Source organism: Oncorhynchus nerka, linkage group LG22, assembly GCF_034236695.1.
Source record: "Oncorhynchus nerka isolate Pitt River linkage group LG22, Oner_Uvic_2.0, whole genome shotgun sequence".
In the NCBI taxonomy this organism is placed as follows: Eukaryota; Metazoa; Chordata; class Actinopteri; order Salmoniformes; family Salmonidae; genus Oncorhynchus; species Oncorhynchus nerka.
The window spans coordinates 75,659,493-75,681,145 of record NC_088417.1 but is presented as its reverse complement, the minus strand read 5'-3'; the positions used below and the strand labels follow the sequence as shown (position 1 = coordinate 75,681,145).

The following is a 21,653-nucleotide window of genomic DNA, read 5'->3' as shown; positions in this document are numbered from 1 at the left end:
CCAAAATCCCAAAGTATCCCTTTAATGTTCCTTAGTATGCCACATATACGTAGATACTGGCTCTTTTTCTTGGAATACAAGGCTTCTGAAATATTGCTGTGATCTGAAAGAGACCTGTCTAGTACAACTGAATTGAATTGTATCCTTCTGCTGAGCCTGAAATCGTTACAGCTCACATTAAACTCCCTCAGCACAACATGAACATTTTCTTAAGGTCATCTGACTATAATGTATGTTGAATGAAAATCTTATCAGGTAGTCCTTGGTCGGGAATGCCTGAGCGTCCTTGAGTATCTTTTGACCCGTTGTTTTTAAGTGCAGCCACTACTAGCCAAGTTCTCCCTGCTCAGCGCGACTATAAGCGCAGAGGGGTCTCTGAATTTTCTGAGGTGAAATCGTTTCTGTCAGATCCGGTCAGTTGCAATAACACTTAAACTCTGGCAGAGGGGTCAGCTCCAGTCAAGCAGGCCTGATTTGTTCTGTTACACATCGCTGAGCCGAGCCCATTGGCTCTGACACCCTAACACCAGCACATAATCGACTTCACCCGACTCCACAGGTCCACAGGCCCAAGGCTTCTTTTCTTTAACCCTTTGATCCACATGGTATGTCTTTAGATCATCACTGGTGGCTGGCTGGGGAAGGAGCTCTGCTATTGTCCTGTCCTCTCACAGATCTAGCATCAGAACATCAATGACACCATAATGTCCAGTCTCAATGATAACTGGTCTTCAACCCAATGTGGATGGCCCATAAAAACACACTGAATGACTGGTGAAGCATGAAAAAGTGCTTCCAGCTTTGATACTTCTCTAATAGGAAAGCAAACATATTGTGTTTTTGCCACAAACTGATTACATTTCTGAGTATCCTTGAAAGTAGTCATTTCTGCTGAAAGTAGTCTGTATATTTTCCTCATGTTCTTTAGTCCTGTTCCAAAAAGAACAATTTATGATGTGGTTGCAAGAGTAAATGGGCCACATTTATCAAAACATGTGTGCAGACTGAATGTGTAAGAGCAGTCCCAGCCACACACGTACAGAACGTTGGATAAGGTGTCCGGTATTCTTGTGACAGTGACTCTTGTTAAACAGTGACTCTTGTTAAAGGGGAAATGAGCTCAAGCGCTTGTTTAATTAGTGAACTCTGCAGCTCTCTGAGTATTGGTGGATTAGTGATGAAGATGAGAGGCAAGGCACAGTGCACTCTACACTGCTGATTCACTTGTTTCTTCATAAATCAAAGTGAGGTTTGATAAAAACGCACAACTTCCATTGCCAAGAGTGCTGCTGTCTGTGAGAATATCTCTCTGAGATTTGACTGACTTTGTCTTTGATCTAATCCAGGGTTTCCAAAACTCGGTCCTTACTTTACCCTCTGTAACAGTATTTCAATGTTCGGTTTGTTACATTTGAAACGTAAAGGTGCGTGTAATGTCCGTTTTTATATTTTACTACGTTTTCTACTTGAATCGTCTTTCTCTCTATCCTGGTGCATGCTACTTCCCACACAAAGCCCTGCTCCCTGTCACTCAAGGAGAGCAGTTGCTCAACCACAGAATCACAACCACTTTCTTGCTGTTCATTCTGCAGCCTGCATGGTCAGATAGATGCAACAAGATGTTGGTGACATGCTGCTTTCCACTATTACACTATTAGTTAGTGTATCTTACTGTCCGCAAACTACTGTCTGCTAGTTTGTCTTTTCATAGCAAGTTGTGGCTCAAATAAATATTGTTAACCGCTAGTAAGCTGGCTAGCTAGCTTGCTAAATGTAGTAAGAGTCAGAGCAAACATAGCTATCGAATACAGCATGGCACCAGTAATGGTGTATGCATACTATAGATAAGTCTGTTATTTGTGCAACGATATCAAAGAAATGAATCTTAGTGGGCAGAACAAGCAAGGAGGTGGGCAGAGCCAAGCATGAGCTAGTGAGATCCTATTGGCGTGTTCTAGAATTTATTTGCAAATTTCCAAATTACTTTTGTAATGTATATAAACAAAGTGCATATAAATGTAACAATTCAAAACGAATCTGAACAACACAATAATAGAATATTGTACCATATCAAAGAAAAATAAATAACAATGTGTAAAACTGCAGCATCCGACTTAAAACATTAAACTGGTCCATCTTTTCCCGCTCTTCTTTATTATTTATGTTATAACCAGCAGCACACAGCAATGCTGACCATATTAAACTTTTATGATAAATTTGTATTCAGAAATGCAAGCTGCCTCACATTCGAGGGGCTGACGCGGTTTCTTCACTCAGTAATTATTTGTCCCGTTTTCGAGAAGACCCTCTCAGAGGGAACAGATGTGGCCACTATGCAGTCTCCCTGTCATGACTTTAGTAAGCCGTGGGTAGACAGAGGCCTTGTTCTTCCACCAGCTCAGAGGATCTGCAGACCTTTGGAGGGGCTCCTCCAAATAGGATCGGACCTCCATTATGGCATCTGCTGAGGGATTCCTTCATGCTGCATCCCCAGTTGTTCTCTCGTCAAACAGCATCCAAACAGCAGACGTTTGTGGCACTACTGCTGGTGCTTCTGCTCCATCTGATCCCTCTTCTTCCTGCTGCCCTGGTGCCTGAGCCAGATGACTGCTGGGGCTGTCCCTCCCTCTTCTTCCTGTTGCCCTGGTGCCTGAGCCAACTGACTGCTGGGGATGTCCCTCCCTGCTGCTGAGTTTATTCTTTGAAGAGCCTCATCAATCGCTCTGGCATCACTGAAGGCTAACTTCTTAAACATGGGGTCAAGTGCAGCGGTTTCTGATAGCACGTGATTATATTCCATTCTGTGGATCTTTCTGTCCATTGATGAACATAGGGTGTCCACGAACTCTGTCACATGTCCTGTGGTTACATTTGCTTCTCTCTGGCGGCTGGCTGTGATTCGCTGCAGACCCTTACACAGGAGTATCATTTCTGAAGCTGTCGCATAGCTGAAAAGAGAGATCAGTAACTTATTAGTTCAGGTTCATGTTTTGTCGACTGATACTACATTCTCATCTACCGGTCATATACATATATAATACTGGATTGATGTAGTAATGATGTAGTAATAACTGCTTACTGTACCTCTCTCCACTGATCTCCACAGTGACCTGCTCAAAGGGTTCCAGGACTCTGCACACCTAATCCACCACCACCTCCCATTCCTCTTGGGTCAGAGTATCAACAGGTGGATTGACAATGTCCAGGGTAGAGATGATGGCATTCTTTGACTCAAGAAACTGCTTCAACATATAAAATGCTGAATTCCACCATTGTCCATTGTTTAGGCCCCAGCTCAGGCATCCCCATCTGGCGTTGTGTAGACTTTTTAGTTTTTCAGCACCTACTGTGCCCCTGTGGAAGTATTCCACAGCTGCTTTCACTTTGTCCACAATGGGCTTCATCACCTTCAGCGCGTCTCTTACAATCAGGTTGATTGTGTGGGCAAGACATGGATGATGGGTCCATTTTAAAATGTTCATGGCTTTGGTCATGTTAGCGGCATTGTCGCTAACACAACAGAACACTTTTCCATCTACTTGCCACTCTCAACAGTTCCTCTCCCATGTTCTCTGAGGTGTGTCTATCGCTGAACTCAAAGCAGTCCAGAAGACAGCTAGACATCGAAAAATCTTCAATGAAGTGACATGTAACCAACATGTAAGACGTGGTTACCCTTGATGTCCAGCAGTCAGTGGTGAGGAAAACTGCAACTTTTTGGACTCTTTCCCGCACTGAAGCCTGTGTGCTCTCGTACAGTTGTGGAATACGTGATTTTGAAAGGGTTTTCCTGCTTGGAATTATGTACATTGGATTTAGACTATTGCTATAAATTCTAAAACCTCTGTCTTCCACGATCGAAAATGGCTGGAAATCGGTGGCAATCATTTTAGCCAATGCAATATCAATTTGGCCTTGTTTTGCTACAGACATAGACCTTGGCATAAACTGGTCCATAGAAGACTGCGTTGCTGTGGGTCGCGGAATAGGCCTACTTGACTGAGTGGATACATCTCCACGTGTGGAGGTGCTGGCTCCACCACTATCACTAGCAGGCCCGCTAGTTTCTCGAAGCTCCGCTACAGCTAGCTTCACAGTTGGGTGCACAGTTCACATATGCTGGTATAGGTTGTGCGTAGAACCGGCTTTATATGAGATTTTGTTTTGGCAAATTCTACACTGTGCTCTAACATTGTGTACATTATTAAAATGCATCCAAATGCTACTGTGCTTCCGACTCATTTTCCAGCTGTTGTTTTCACAGCTGTCCTTCATCTCTCTCCTCGGCTGCTAAGTGTGTGACTGTGAGTGAGTTGGCTCGGCCCTCCCTCACGCATCTTTGGTTCATTGGTTGACAATGCGTGTCTGATTTACAGGAACAACAGGTGAGGCTGTTAGTCTGAGCAGACAGTCAGAACGAATGTGTGTGCGCTTGAGCATTTAGGCCTATATTATTTTATTTCTTTTTTTGTTTTTTGAATTAGTTCATTCTATTCATTTAAATCTTTTGATTATTCAGATCTTAATTTTTAAAATATTTTTATAAATATATCCGGCTCTTTTGATATGCGAGTCGGCACCCAACGTTCACCTACAAGTGCTGGCTCTTAGAGCCGACTCGTTCGTGAACGACCCATCACTACTCTGTGAAGTACGCGTGTGCAATAACTCAATTTGCCCTTGCACTCCTTCTAAACAACACCGCTTTTGTAAACTTTGGCAAAGGGTAAAGTCTACAAAAACGCAGTCCACTCTGTTTCTTACAGATTATAATTTTGGAAACAGAAAACTGTATGGAAATCAAATGTTTCATCGATGAGAAAATGAGAAGAATGTCGGCCAAAATCCATCTCACTCCATCTTCTCCCACTAAGGACCACTGGGCTTCCTCTCATCGCCTAGTTTGGTAGTGAGTGGAAACGCCAACCAGATGCTTCACATTTATACACGAGACAGAACATGCTGTCTCGTTTTTCTATCTGTGGCAGTGTCTTCTAAATCAGAGAGGAATAGGCGAAGCATGTATATGTTAGCTAGCTACATGAGGTAAGAAAACGTCTAATGTAACATCTAATTAGTGTCACCTGGAAACACTGGCCAACAATTTTGGTTGTTATGTTGTTATGTCAAACAACAATGAGCCCGGTTACATGCACACAATAATATGATTATTGTGGATAATCAGATTAATATAATGTTTAGTTGAAAATGTTTGCATGCTTTGCGAGAAGAACGATTTTCCTAATAATCCTGTTTACATGGACATATCTGAAATCAGGCTACCTGATGGGACTTAAATAAATGCAGAAAATCAGCAATCAAAATAAACGTTCTACCACAGTGACCATGTTATTTTTGCAAAGCCTATTTGTTTTTGTGTTTGGACAACTATTTCTAAAATGTTCACTTTCAGTTTATCCGAACCCACTTCACTTGCGCATGAGAGAGAGTTTTGCGCTACCGGTGCTTGCACATGCGCAGATCAAATACACCACTGGAACAAGAGGGAGGCTCTCGGCTGGTGCTTGCACATGCGCAGATCAAATACACCACTGGAACAAGAGGGAGGCTCTCGGCCGGTGCTTGCACATGCGCAGATCAAATACACCACTGGAACAAGAGGGAGGCTCTCGGCTGGTGCCAGCACATGCGCAGATCAAATACACCACTGGAACGCCGATTAAGCTGTTTGCATGTCCTAATAATTTGAAAGATTGCTCAGAAAACCAAGTGTTTTAATTGGTGAGTGCTTACTTCGATTTTGACCTTACACCTATTACGATAAGGTCATTGTATTACAGAAAAACTTTATTGACCTGAAATTAGTGCAGGTAAACCTAAGTATTTGTAAATATAAGTATGATGATTTAAGCACGTGTACTTTGGATGGTGTCCATATTGATCGTGTCCCTGCTTACAAATATCTGGGCATCTGTATAGATGAAAAGCTGTCTTAACTAACTCATCAATATGCTTTTTTAAAGAAGCTGAGAATAAAAATGGGTTTCTTCTATAGAAATATGTCCTGCCTCTCGCTAAATAGTAGAAAGCAGATCATTCCGTTTACGTTCCTAGACTATGGCAACATCATCGACTGTATATGAACACAGCTGCCACTTCATTTAAGCCCTTAGATGCAGTTTATCATAGCACATTGCGCTTTATTACGGGAGACAATTTTAGTACTCATCACTGCATTCTCTAGCAGAAAGTTGGTTGTCCCTCTGATGTCACGTGTGTTGATACATTGCCATGTTTTCATTTAAAAAGCCGGTCTCAGGGATAGAAAAAGGAAATTCCTTTGGTCTCTACTGAGTTAGGTAAATCAGCTTTTAGTTTTCTTGCACCTTATTTGTGGAACTATCTTCAAAATGTTCTTAAATTTGATGCTCTGGTGCCTCTAGGGCAATTCAGAAAGCGGATTGAGGACCTTATTACTGAAGAATGTGTTTGTTTTTATGTTTTTCTTCCTGCTTGCATTTTGTATTTAAATTCTGATGTGTGTATCTTCTATAGTTTATGTAATTCAGGGCTCATATGTAAAATTAACCTTGGTCTCAGTATGACTCCCTGATAAAATAGAATGAAGGTTAAATAAATAAGCAGAGTAAGGTGTTTACATTACTATTATGATACTTTGCCTACTGGTATAATCAGTTTAATATCGAATTATTAGTGTGCATGTAAACACACTCAGTGTATTCAAGGTGCAGCCCACTACAGTCCAACTAGGGTTACAAAGGGAGGATATATTACTGGAAACTTTCGAAGTTATCAGTACACTACCAGAATTTTGCTACTTTTAAGGATTTTATGTAATCTATAACAAGACATCTAGTGGCCTTTTGGGTGCTTCAGATGATCACAGTTGTCTAATTATCTCTGGTCCTCTGTGTGGCCTTTTATCACATGTAAAATATATAAAATAATTAAGTAAGATGATTAAAAAAATGTTTGGAGAATGACAAAATATTTAATGACAAAGCTGTAAAACATTATCCTAAATATAAACCATCTATTTAGTGAATAGAATTAGTGTTTATTATGAGGGTTTCAGCATTCCTTTTGTTTACGCACATTTATTTTACTCTGTCAATATGTCTTTTTTGTCAATGTTTTGGCGTCAAACTGGTGGCAGTTGTGAAGAAAAGTCAATATTTGGAAGAGTTAATAGAAAATAATCCTGTTGTTGATTAGATGCTTGTTTTCATTAATTAGGCTATTTTCTCTTTAACCATATGGTCTATCTACTACAAACTCACGGACAATATGGACACATATATAACAAATAAAAGTAGATATGAATAAATGTTTTTTAAAGTTATTCAAGTATAAATGAAAGTTACGATAGCTTGCCATAGATTGTCTGTTAATTAATGAAGATTCTGGTAACTTTGGTAAATACTGGTGGCTTTGCAACCCTAATTCCAACTAAAGAATTTGAATAATAATTGTATTTCCATGATTCCAGCAGTTCACCAGTTAACTATGCCAAGATTTGTTTTCTCATATCATGCAGCCCTGCGTGGCACCGTTTGGAAATTATAACAAAAGTGCAGGAAATGCTGACATTTATGAAAATGCTGAAAATTAAGTTGGATTGAACAGTATAGAACAGTCAGAATAGAGAAAGCCCCATTGAAATCATTTATAATGTATTCGTTGCCAGCCTAGGGTAATTTACTAGTCATAAAGCATATTGAAAACTAGTATTATTTAAAAACATAAAATACTGTCAAATACCATTGAATCAAAAATGTGAAAAATATCTGCATTTTCTTTCACCAGAAAATTGTGAGATATCTTAGGGGTTACATTTAGACTGTATCAAGGGCATATAAAGCTGTTTTATGGGCCCAAGTAGTTCTTATGACGTTGGGGAAAATAAAGTACCTTGAAGAGTTTCCCTATTGAGGTCAGATCTTTGTTTCCTTTGACTCAAAACAGCTGACCATGAAAACTCCTCAGACAGAACAGATTCATCATACACTATATTCAATTGGTATGCCAAAACGTCTCAATCTAACTCTGGGATAACGATTTTTCTATTAGGTATCACTCTGCTGATAAGATTAAACTTCCTTGGCACTTTTATATAAATGTCTCAAAGCAATGTGACCCAGCTGCTCCAGCTCTGTGTGCATTTTAACTCTGTCGCTCAGAATAACTGTTGCTCTATGACATACTTGTTATTGCTCTGTGGCAGAGGAGCCATAATGCTTCATCACATTTTTTTATACTCCTCTGTAAACATCATTAGACCAGAGATAATGCCTCTAATTTGCTCCAGTGATGGGGGGGATGCAGCACACGGAGGAGGCCAGCATAAACTTTTTATCTCACTCTCACCTCAGAATCAAAAGATATGCTCTTTGGTATAGTTCGCTCACACTGTGTACACGGACATGGAGAGGATTATCTTTGTTGACTGTATGCACACTGGTATAGCTTTCTCATATGCCGTGCGTTGGGAGTCAGTTCTTGCACTGGCTGCACCACATAGTTCATCCCCACAGTAAACGTACGACATGATCCGTATGGGCCTGTGGTGGTCACCTATCCCCCCCCCTGTGGTGGTGGGTCTTTCCCTGTGTGCCCCTGTGCAGAGGGTCAGCGAGTCTCAGCAGGAGGGGTGTCAGTGATAACCCACTGATGTCAACTCCAGCCTGACCACCATTTGGCAGCAGGGCCAGTCGGCCAGACCACAGGGCTGCAGTAGAAAGAAACAGACATACTGAAGTGATTATACTCCCAGATAGAAAAAAAACAATCCCCCAAACAAAAATCCATTTTAGCATGGAGTTCTTCCATGCTAATCATCTCATGCTCTTTTCAAAAGACAACACATCCCCCTACTTTGAACAATGTCTATGTCTGTGGAGGTTTTTTGTTGGGAGAACCTATTTTCTAATCTGCACACTGATTGATTCCCTGTTACCCGCCACGGCTGATGGTGACACATTGTGACAGCTGCCACTCCAGTTTCGGTGGGGGATTGGAGGCCCATGAGTGGGTTTGAGAAAGAGAGACCGAGATGTGCGTGGTGTTGTTTGTGTGAGTGTGTGTGGGGGTGTGCACATATAGTACGTGAGTCTGCATGCGTACGTGTGTGCATATGTAATTGTGTGTGTAAGTGGGAGAGTGTGTGTGTGTACTGGGTGGGATGGTGGGCTGTTGGCAGGACATGGCCATAATCTACTAAATGTCTCTGGAAACTGAGCTGATTGGCACCACAGCCTGAATTTCCATCCAGTGCATTGTAGGGGCAGAAGAGGACATGTGTGCAAGAAAAGCTGAGTAGGGAGATGTTACAAGATAATAAAAACAAGACCTTATGCACTATAGTACACTTACAAGAGAGGTATTGTGAAAGAAATGCTTGAAGCTCCTCAGAAAACCACAGATTTGAACAATTACATAAATATAACGAGTACAATTTCAAGCAAACATACCATTTGAATGATTTTCAACATTAAAATGTGACTAGTTATCCCCATTATGTCTCCCGAGTCATTTGATATGGCCCCTGCTGTTCCAGAAAAACACAACAAAGCCTTCCGAGGCAGCGTCTTTCTGGATCTGTTACTTCCATGGCTCTCACACCATGTGTAGTGCATTTGCTTCCCCCATAATCTGCCTCTTCTCGATTCAGTTCATAAAGCTCTGTGTCTGTAGAATTCACAGTAGCTTTGAAGATCTTCAATCCTGGGCCCGATTACAATTAAAGTCTTTCATCATGTTCCGCTAGCATCCTCTCTCGCTGACATAACTTCTCTAAAATGTTACACCCACTGGGAACCTTGATTATAGTACTCGCAACATTAGAATGCGTTACACACAAAAAATCTGTCTATCAAGAAAAAGATGACAGAAATGAGCTATTCAAGCAGAACATCACTGATGCTTCGTCATTGGTTCAACAGGCTGACTAGTCTCTTGTTAATTTAGACTCCGGGGCTTGCTGCTTGGTGAACTGGTTTCTATCACAAGGCCATGTTACCTGTGTATCCAGTTAACTGGTCTCTGTTACTGGTCCAGCTCGCTAACTGAGCTTGACTCAAAAGCCTTCCTCTAGGAATTGAAATCAATGTGAAACACAAACATAGCAAAACAGCTGCTCAGCCATTACTCCATTTTTATGACAGACTGCACCGATCATATATTCCCCATGTTGCCTCGTATCTATTGTCCTGATTCCTCTTGGTCTTCCATTCCTGGCGTAAACCCTCTCTGGAGGTGTCCTTCATAGCAGTTTAGTCAGGAAGCAGCCAGAGAGCTGCATGAGCCTTGTCACTGAGGTAGAGGGAATCACAGTGTAATTGGGCCAGATATAGCACCATTTCCCCCCTGAGCACTGTGGATGCAGGAGGGGAAGGGGGAGATTTGTCATGGAGGCTCCCTCCGACAGCTGACTCTAATCTTCAGCCCAGCCCCAGGAATGATGTCATCTGCTGCGCTCCATCTTACCTCTGACACACCATGACATCTCCACTGTCTACCAGTCTAAGACCTTAAAGTGACAGTCTCTCATCGCACACGGGCCAAGATGCAACGAGAGATACACAACTGGGACAATATTCGTCATATGTATGCAGTGCGGGCTGTAGGCCATGGGAGAATATGCATGTCTCCTTGCGAAACTTGGGAGTTAATTGTCATGTCTTATACAGTGTAATTACTGTCATTTGGCATCAAATGAAATTGGCTTTCCCTTTACTTTTGAAAGGCGTAAATGTGAGAAAGAGAAAAAAAAGGGTCTGGTATTGTCTAAGAGAGAAGATAATGTGAAAAGCATGATCCTGGAAACATTAATGTCATGCTCTCTAGAGAAGTATTAAAAAGCTGGAAAAGACTGAAAAATGAAGAACAGGAAATTTACATTTGAAAGGTTCTCTTTTTATCACTAGTTCAACTGGTCCCTGGATACTCCTAATGTTTAAAAAAAAATCAGGAATCGATCCAAATGTAGGCGTAATGAAAAATGTAAGGCCTAAGTGTATTGTGTTGCACATGTCACAACAATGGTGCTGGAGTGTAGGACTTTTGCTCAGGGTTTAATTATCTAGGGCCTGGTTTGTTCTAAAAGAGCCTCTGATTATTTATTGATAGTTATCGCAGGCCTAGACTGCACCTTGAGGGTGAGATCAGAGCCCTTCCGAAGCTGACTGGGATGCATAAGGAAGTTGAATAGCCGGTCACTTTGGAATAAAGAACAGATGATTCTGATTTTGAGGACATAACCCTGGCTTTGATGTACCGCTATGCAGCCACAGCTTTTGGAGCTGGCCCGAGCCAACATTTTTCATATGCCACAGATGAAGAATGAGAATTACCGGGTTCATTTTCTTTTACAGTGGCTGCCATGTGAGAGGGGTCAAGTTTCCCTGAGGTGGAACCAAGGGGCTTTCCATAGTGGTCACTGTTATAGTGTTGAGAACATCCTATTCAGATGTTTATTCAAATGATGTGAGGTGGTAACTAAACTCCTAAATCTCTGTGTGACCCACAGTGTCAAAAGCTCGAGTTATATCAGACAGAATCAGTGTGCAGTGAATAACTTTTTTTTAAACTGAACATAGAAATCAGTCATAGAGTTGTCAGTCATATGAAATGTAAAGGAGTCAGTTGTCCCATAAAATAGTGTGATCCTGTGTGTTAAATAGCAACATATATCTACCAGATCTGCATTTTTTGGTTTATCCACTTCCCTGTTCTTGACTTGTTTACTCTCTTGATGTGAATGTAATGGGCGTTTTGGTTAGAAGACGCATATTTATCGTTCGCTCTCCAGACAACACATTTGATCGCAGGCTTTGGAGTTCCAACAAAGCATGTGCTTTTGATTTTTTATCTAATTACAAACATAGGCACTGTCTAGATCATAAGCCAAGCTTTCCTTTTGTTTCCAGAAGCCTCTGCTTTCGTGGTATACATCCAATCTTAGATCATTTAAAAATATATATATTTTTATGAACTGACCTCATTGAAAGCTTGAATTTCTTAAAAGGGGCCCAATCAGCAAACTACTTTCGACATTACTAGTCTGTAGAGGAGTTCTGTTTTACTTTTACCCTCTTCTCTCCTTTCACTTGTGTAGGGGTGAAGATGAGAATGAACTAGCGTTGTTTAGCTTTTTATGAGATTCCTGTGTGGAGCTGTGGAGATGATTAAAGTTGACCTTTGCTTCTTCAGAGAGTAGCTGTTTTTTCAGCTATTGGTCAGTCTCTGCTTCTTCAAAACACTGAACCATCTGCGCCTCCACATGGATCAGATCCTCTACATGTTGCCATAGCGATGTCCCTAAGGTAGTCACCTTGGCCTTTGGGGGCCATAGAGTGAGGCATGATGGGACGTAGTGATGATGCGTGTTATGTAGGGTAATGAGTGCGCCCCCTGCTCCCTGTGCATACACAGCTGAAACTAAGGCTAATTTAACACCAATTCCTGCTTTTAGGGAGCTGAGGAGAGAGGGTATTAAGTCAATGTTCTTTCAGAAAGCTCACCATGTAAGATCAAGCTTGCAGTGTTCCAACAAACTGGCCAAAAATCCTAGATATATTTTTTAAAACATTTAAATAAAATTGCTAGGAGAAGCCTTAGAACACGCACCGCGATTATAAATGGTAGGCTACAGTTCACTATTTTGGAACAATGTAATTTTGAATAATAGTCCATTACGATCTGAAATTTGAAAATGACTGCAGTAGTTGTGTTCACTTATATATCATTAAGATAAATGAGAGCAATCATAATCAGAGAAAAGTGTTGCTGCTAATGGGATTTCTAGCTGGATGTGAAATTCCTCTTTTTAAACCATCCATCTCAGTCCTGGGTAAAGGATCGGTTGTTGTGGAAAGTATTTCATGTGTTAGGGTTTCACAAGTCACTGTTGACTTTAACCATCAATCGATGAAATCAGAAGGGCACTATGAAAAGGTCAGTGCTGGTGCTGTCAGATCCATCATAGACAGGGCTGCACATTGGGGCGTGCCTAGTTTTCTTCAATCTACTGTCATTTGTCTTTGGTTATGAGCAACAATAGAGTGTGGAAGCAAAACATCCTCCTAACTAGCCTTTCTCCCAGTCTTTGATGTCTCAGCAAACACTCTATTGATGCTCTAAAACAAATAAATGTGCTAACATGGATATTGCTAGTCGCTCTCAATTTGAAAATGTCTAACACCTCTCCACAGGTCCTTACAAATATTAATGTTGTCTTCCTTTCTCATTACATCTGAGATAAAACTGTAAGCAAACACTCAGTGGGCATTCCACCTTTCATTCTATGAATCTACTTCTCAGAGTTGTTTAGAAAACAGTTTTACTGAAATATTTTTTTTAAAACGACATGGTGCTAAGAGCCATGGTTTGTTTTGTATATCATTGATATGAGTAAAATGTCTTAAGTTGAAGTTTCTGTTGACGTTATCATAATATACTGGAGTTCGTCTTGGAACAGTAATTCAAAGTGTTAGATATCCCTGTAGAGTAGATGATAGCGTGTTCTTGGAGAAGATATTTGAGATATGTTTACTCAGACCTCAGAGTCACTCAGACAAGAATAACTATGAGATAATTGTGAAAATATGCTTCATCATGAATTTCCTTGTGTGTTCTGTGTGCTGGAAAACCAGCCATGTCAGGTTTCCTGGCTTCTCAGGCTGTATGATAGGGAGTGGCTTGTATACCACCCACACAGTTAGACAATCAATATTAAGTGGTACTTCTGTGTCCAGAGACCTGGTATAGGCTGTTGTGGGAATACACGTTGAGCTGCTTTTACAGTGTCTCTTGTGTGGTAAGTACTTTGTCCTTCAAAATACCATTTTTTTTATTAGAAATAGAAACCATCAAGAAAAGTAGAGAAGCCCAGTGAGAGAAACAAAACATATCTATCACGCCCACCCAACAAGCACAACCAAGTACATATATACACCACCAAACTATGTAATATGTCCTAAGTTCTACCCCATGTATTCCTTATACCAGTTTGGGAGCAGCTCCATCTTGTCCAGTGTATAAGGGTCTGATAGGATTTGTCCCACTGCTATCTCATTGCACCATTTGCACTGATCCATAAATGCTCCTGACATCTATTGGATTGTAAGGGGCTGTTTAGTCCCAGGGCTGTCAATCCTGTACAGAATGGATGGTGTGACTTTACAGGGAGCAAGTTAAGATGCCATTTTTCTCATTTAAACATCCATCACTTTAACATAAATAAAAGATAAGGATATAGTTCGGACCACAGTCCTGGGAGGCTGTGATTTGTCTATGGAAATTAGTGGAGTCTATTGGTTCGATGAACCTCCTGCCGGGTGGGGGACCGCATGACACTTTTATGTGTTTCCTATCATAGACGATGCTTGAGTTCAAATATCAAATGACAAACACTCTGCAGCACAGTAGTTGAGGAGGAGTGAGGACACAAATGTTTGAAGAACCCATATATCTGTGGATAGCAGTGTGTTTTTGGGGGGTTTTACTATACTTGTGGCGACCAGATTTTTAAAATGTATTTAACCGTTATTTAACTCACACGGATATCCCTGAAATCCTCACAAGGATAGTAAAACAAGGAAAGTTCGGACAAGTGGGGACATTTTGCAAGTCCCCACAAGGAAAAAGGCTATTTTAGGCTTAGGGGTTAGGTTTAGGGCTGGGGTTAGAATTAGGGTTAGGTTTGGGGCTAGGGTTTAGGTTAGGGTTTAGGGATTATGGAAAATAGGATTTTTAATGGGAATCAATCGTTTGGTCTCCATAAGGATAGTAATACAAATGTGTTTGTTAGTGTGTGTGTGATGAAATATTGTAGGTGTTCTAGCCTGTGGTAGTACCAAGTTATATACGTGTATCATAAAGCTACACATCTGAAGGCTTTAAAAAAAAACGTTTGTCTCACCTGTTATACTGAAGATGAACTGCAGTATGTTCACAGGATGTGATGTGGTGAGGCATGGCGCTACAATTATGCTGTATATACAGTAGGATGGGGGTTGTCCCCATAATTGAGTTGTCCCATGGAAAAAGAGTTTGGAGAGTGTAAAGTCCTTCTGGCGGTATAATATATGGCATTTAGCAGATGCTTTTATCCAAATCTACTTACAGTTATGCAAGCATACATTTTATCGAAGGGTTGTCCCGGGAATCAAACTCACAACCCTGGCGTTACAAGCGCAGTGCTCTAGCAATGCTCTACCAAATTAGCTACAAAGTCCCACAGTACACTAAATATCACATCTGCGCATTGGAGAGGGAGTGAATAGACGCTAAAGCACTTCAGTTCCAGTGTTAGAATGCTGGCAGGCTTCTCTCTACTGGAAGAAAAGCGATATGTGAGGCTACACCATTCAAGTAATATGCAATTTCCATCCCTACATTGCGCCAAGATTTCTGTAGGAAAAGAAAAGAAAGAAAGATCTAACTTTGTCCCTAGAGAACACAACCTAAGTCAAAGGTTCTTGTGTATACCTAAATTCTGCCTACTTAAAGAAAATCTTTTGTTTCATTTTTCATTTGAGGGATTTCATCTTGTTTGGAAGTATGCAGCATGAAGATAAATATGTGCACGGAAAATAATAGGTTAAATAAACATGTTGCCATTACGTTCTAGTTTTCACGCCACGATTTCTGTTTGAATTACATCTGAAACTGTTTTGATCCCATTCTATTTGATCCCACTCTACGTGAATCAGTTTGGACAAGAATGAAAAATGACATCCCCTCTCAACCATTGTAAACCTTGTAAAATCCCTATTTTAGTATGACCTTGAGAATAAAGGATCTTTGAAAGCTGTATTCAGCAGTATCAAATTTTAGTTTTCAGTAGTTTTCAAATGAATCCCTTCTGGTGTCTCTTGAAGGCTTGTATATTATCTCTGTAGTTTCCTTTGAGCGAAATCAAATAATCACAGCTTGCAGGAAGAGCCTTCGAGGCATCGTCTCCTCTGTCACTCTGCACCCGAGTTTGGGTTTCAGTGAACAGTGGTAGAGAGTTACCCAGAACAAGTCTTTTGGGGTCTCTCCAACTCACTATTTCTGTGAAAAACGCTGCCTCACCAACGGTAAACAATTACAGTGCCTGTGCATCATCTTTAAACATGGGTTACAGCTTTGATCTGTGCTCTGTGTGTAATTACAGCTATGCCCGTTAAACTGGGGATTTGGGCAAAACTAGTCATTCCCTGGTCCCTGTCAAGCTCAGACAACCAACCCAATACATAAATGAAGTCACATGGAACCGAAGTAAATGTTGACTTTTCAATTTACACTTGACTGCTGTCAAAATGAAAAAAAGACACATCTGAGGGTTTTTCATTATTGCTACCTTGCTGGAGTGTTTATAGCCATACAGAACCTTGTTGTGGAAATATTGAGCACATGTCTCTCCCGGATGTGCTTGAAAGACAACACTCATAACCCACAATTAAATGTCTGTTCAAACACTGGCACCCTCTCAGGCGCTCTCTATACACCTACAGCCATCTTAGCAGCCACGGGGACCCTCACAGATCCTGCTGACAGGTTCAGCGGGAGAAATAAAAAAATGTGTCTCTCCCTTAATTTCTTTCAAAGCCCTGCTTTGGTTCTGATGTCTAGTAGTGAGCCTGCGGTCGCATTCTGATGTGAGGCAGGGAGACGGTGGCATCGGCGGAGCTGATCTCCCCTCCCCCTTCCTGGTCTGGGACTCCCAGCTCCCATGGTGCAGCTGGCACCCGGGATTTAAAGGTCGTCCTTAATATCATTGGCGGAGCTGAGTGTGCTGTAATCTCACAACAGCGCTGAAATCTCCCCTCCAGACCCTCAGCTTAATTTGGCAGCAGGCTGGTCAACTGTGCCTGATCTGATGGGACAGCCTTAGGCCTTAGCGACTCTCCATTGAAGCCCTAAAATAACTGCTTCCAGTCCTAACCCAAATCTTTAGCATCTTAATATCTTACTGACCGTAAACACGGCCAAAACCAAGCTTCTCCCTAAAGATAGAGTGAGTCCAAAATGTTCTCAACATTTCACAAGCATATAATTATAATCTGCATAACATACCAGTTTCTTACTTTTCCAGATTTTCATATGTTTTTCTATATGGACAGAGTAGCTAGCTGCCAATGTTTCCAGTGTCCCCTGTGTGTCTGTATGATGTGGGTCAGAGTAGCCGTGTCCTTGTCTCAGAATGCTGAATCCCACTCCAGTTTCTGTCAGGGTGGCTGCCTGGCGTAGTCCTTGGAACACAGTTGTCAGTGCTCATCTGGGAGTTGAGTTTACAACGACCCATTCTATCCCCTAAGCCTATCACCTATCTGCTTGCTTTGTTTTCTCTGTGCCTTTCCTGGCCGTTTGTCCCAAGGTTTTAAAGCGGTGGGTCAGTGAAGGTCCTGTCACCACTGGAACAGATTAACTGTGTTTCTGTCAGATGGGGCAGAGCTCAAACATCTCAGATGGTGTTTGGAGCAAAGATGCCACTAGTAGTTACAGTAAGTTACAGGAAATAATACAGAAGCTGTGGCCTAAACATTATTGGCATGTGGTCCTGTATACAGTAGAGTTCTGTAATACCCCTAAATTAATATGTAATAAAACATTGTTTATTGAGACAGTTTTGACATTTTTGCAAATGTTTAATAATTACAGTACCTTGTACCTTGTACCTTGTACCTTGTATGCCACATGTTGATTCATGCATGCATGAGTACATGTTCTTGCTCAGTGAACACTTGTATAGGACCTTGTACATGTGCCTGTCTACGCATTCATAGAAGCATGCTACAGAGCACATTGAGAATTCAAAATGGATTGCATGATTTTTTGTTTTTGGAGGGTGTCTTTGTTATTTGATCTATGTACACACAGAAGATCCATTTTTGGATGTATCGTGTTTGCTTCTAAAGATTACGTGCATTGGTGTATATGTGGTGATGTGGTATTGGCTGCACTCAGAGGAACATCCATACAAACTGAAATGACAGTTAAGCTTGGAGATATCTCCGTATGTTGTTTGTTGGCTAAATGAGGATAAACCACAGAGAATGTCAACTCTATAACAAACTGTCTTGCTTCATAACCTCACCCACAGTCTTACGATGAGTAAACAAGTCTCCCTTCAGATTGGCTTACGTTTAAACAAGCAGCACAGTATACGTGCTGTTGCAGTTGCATACAAGTACTGTATGATAGCCTGCTAGATGATGCATGCTTGTCTGGGACTTTTTGTCCTCGGAGCGAAGACAGAAACCATAATTCAATAGGAAACATGTTGGAGTTAATTAGAGGTGCTAAAGGAAAAAAACTAGAACGGCACACCATTTATTTTACAGTCATGACAGAAGCCTACCTCGGAGCAACACACTAAAGCATATAGCGCATATTCTTGGCAAATTAATTATGTGCTAATGCCAGTTGCTTTCCTCCCCCAGTGGTAAGGAGCCAAACAACCATGCTATGATTCAAACGGAAGGGTATTTTTTTAATCATTTGTGTCCTTATCTTGTGGTAGTTATACAGTAGGGAGAGTGGGGAAGAGGTCATCATTTCATTGAGTCTGTGAAGGAAGAAACCACATGGAAAAAGTGGTGAGGAAGTTGGGTCCAAAACAAGGATTTCACCAAGTTGTTGGGGTAGAGGTTTCATGATGCTTCTATCTAAACCAAAGTAGATCATTTTTAGATTGTGTTATACATCAGTTGGGGTCTTTATAAGCTTCAATATGAGGTCCTAAACCTAGCATGAAAGTGCATCCTTGTAGCTGTTTTTATTTTATTTTACTAGGCAAGTCAGTTAAGAACAAATTCTTATTTTCAATGACGGCCTAGGAACAGTGGGTTAACTGCATTGTTCAGGGGCAGAACTACAGGTTTGTACCTTGTCAGCTCGGGGATTCGATCTTGCAACCTTTTGGTTACTAGTCCAATGCTCTAACCACTAGGCTACGCTGCCGCCCCCTGTGTGGCCTAATATACCGTAAAACTATTAAACACAGTCTCAAATAGATGCCTGTCACTTTTAATAGCTGGGCAACGGCACACATTTCAGCAAATAAACATCTCTTTCAAATAAACGCTGTGTCTAAATTAATTGGTTACGAAGTTACTGTGAATTACCATTAATTGTTTACGAGGTTTAATGATTTTGATTTGTTACATAAATTCAGTAATGATTCAACAAAAATGATTGCAATCATCCGTTTTTATCGCCAGTAAGAAACTGCAAGCCATTGGTTGCTAACAGCAGAGAACTGCTAGCTACAGTACCTGGCGATCACAAAAAAAGTCAACAACTACAGTACAGAACCCTAGAAATTGACAGATCGCCCTTTAGTGGTGAAAGTGACAATGGGCAAAAATGCTCAGTCAGAGGAGAGTAATAATTATTGTCAAGGATTTTTTTTCTTCTAAATAGAGACATACTAAGACAAAAGAAGAAGTGACACTGTGTAAATGATAATTCATTAGTGAAATTGATTCAACAATTAACTATGCTAATGTGATTGTGTTCATCTGCGTTCGCGAAATAAAGATAAAATATTTCATTCAGTACAGACATTTGTAGGTGGCTTAACTCAGGGTAAGTTGTGCCAAGAGACCAATTTTTTTTGGACAAGCTTTGTTTTCAAAACTGTAATATTTACCTGAATTCTGATTATTTCAAGGGATACACAACATCCTGAAATATATTTGGATATTTTGGGATATATTTCACGTGACGGAGTAATGCTGAATGTAAAATTGCTCAGTTTACCCCACCCTTTCCTAACTCATTTTTATCTTCAGCGCCATATATTAACGAAGGGTCCCATCTCAGTCATGTAAACATACATTTATATTCTGATACCATACAAATGCTATTTTCAGTTTCACTAACCAAAGGTTTTTCTGTCTTTTTTTGTACTCTTGCATTAGCTCACTCAATGGAATTGAACAAGCTATAATAGTAGAATTAAAATAATTCTCAGATCTGGACTATGCACTATTTGATCCACATTCTGTGCATATAAATAAACATTTGTCCTGATAATTTGAGGTAGTAAAATACCAGTAGTTTAGAAATGTTACAGATAACGGAGAAGAGGTGTTTTAATAAACTTAAATCATTGATCTATTGGATAAGAAGGGATCTTTTTGTCTACAGGTTGTCAGGCAAGACGTGTCCCCAGTCCCTAAACTAATCTGTTCATCTCAAGATGTCCTCAATATGTTTTTGGTACACTACAATACAGTTAGGGACAAACGACTACATTTTCCTACCTAGTACCCCCAAAACGGACGAGTTTGAGGATTGTCCTTATTACTGTCCTTATGACTATTTTTCCAGACTCTGTTTCATTGCACGAGAGCAGTAGCTTTGCTGAAGGTGAATAATAGAGAACGGTGTTGTTGCAAGACAGAGATATCTTTCCAACATCTCAGAGCCCCATAAGTTGTGAAACGTGACCCCATAGTTCACTTGAAAACAGAAGTCAGTTTCAGCAGCTGTGGAAGAGATGGGACTGCTGATGACCACACCCTGCTTCATATCCTGTGTTAAATTATGTTTTCTCAGTTCAAAGGTTGTCCTTGAACCAACTAATTGTTTCCTCATTGCAATGGTGAACAGCAGTATACAGTGTTTGCAACAATAGCAGACAACTGCAATGCATGTTATATAATTCCCTTATCCTTCCTCAGTGATGCTGTGATTTCCTTTCCTAGAATCTAACAAAGTGTTCCTCTGATGGGCAGCAGAGTGGGCCATATTTGGAGGCCTTGTTGGATAGAGTTGTCTTGTCTGTCTCTCTGCCCTGCTTCTCGCGGGCACGGTGGCATGCTCACACTGTGCATGATGACTCGGTCGGAGCCTGGCACCTCTCCCAGGCCTCTGCATCTTAATAGTTGTGACATCATTCAAGGCAGCAGAGCTCTCTTCCACTCACCGCCTCAACCTTCCACTAACAGAGTGTTAAGGATCCATTCTGTAAACTAAAACACAATTTGTTCTTCGGGTTAAGTGCTGTAAGCTATTGATTGCTCCTGTTTCTAACACATCCGTTCCCACTTCATGAGTGCTCTAAACCTAATAAGACAATCCCACATGTTCGATGACAGAATTCCCACTGAACCTTATTTAAAAGTTGACTTATCAAGTGAAGAGTTCTATTTGTGGAATACAGGACAACTATAGGATGTCTGAAACAGTTGGTTTCTGAGAAACATGCTGAGTCTATTTCGTGGTCAATGCAATCAGAAAAGACTAATGAATTGTCTAGGGGTTTTCTTCTCTTGCTCCATCAAACCATTCAAGGTTAGCTTGTCACTTTTATTTAAAGCCGACATTAGTTTGCTGGGGCCTCTCTCGGCTGATGGAGAGGTCTCAATTGGTAGTAGTAGTGAAAGAGAGTAACAGAAATTACCCTGCATGATAGAGCATGAAATGTGAAGGAGACAGGCAGGTAATGTAATCAGCTAAGGTCAAGGCTTGTAGATTGATAAGGCTAGGTTCCACGTTTAATCCCTGCATGGGCCAATAGTCAATGAGATTGTCTTCTCACTATACCTCTCAAGCTCCATACCTTAATGAATCAGTTTCCATTATAATGTTTCTGCCTTTCCATTATAATGTTTCTGCCAATATATTCAGGGTCTCATTAGTACATTGGCGTCAATGTAAGCTCCTTTTAAGCTTTG

The 21,653-nt window shown here is 40.8% G+C and overlaps 1 protein-coding gene across 2 annotated transcripts in view; it reads left to right on the top strand.

Moving 5' to 3' along the window:
* Positions 1-21,653, top strand: part of LOC115105745 (ephrin-B1-like) — a 66,889-nt gene that overhangs the window by 30,093 nt on the left and 15,143 nt on the right. The gene's annotated exons all lie outside the window — the stretch shown is intronic.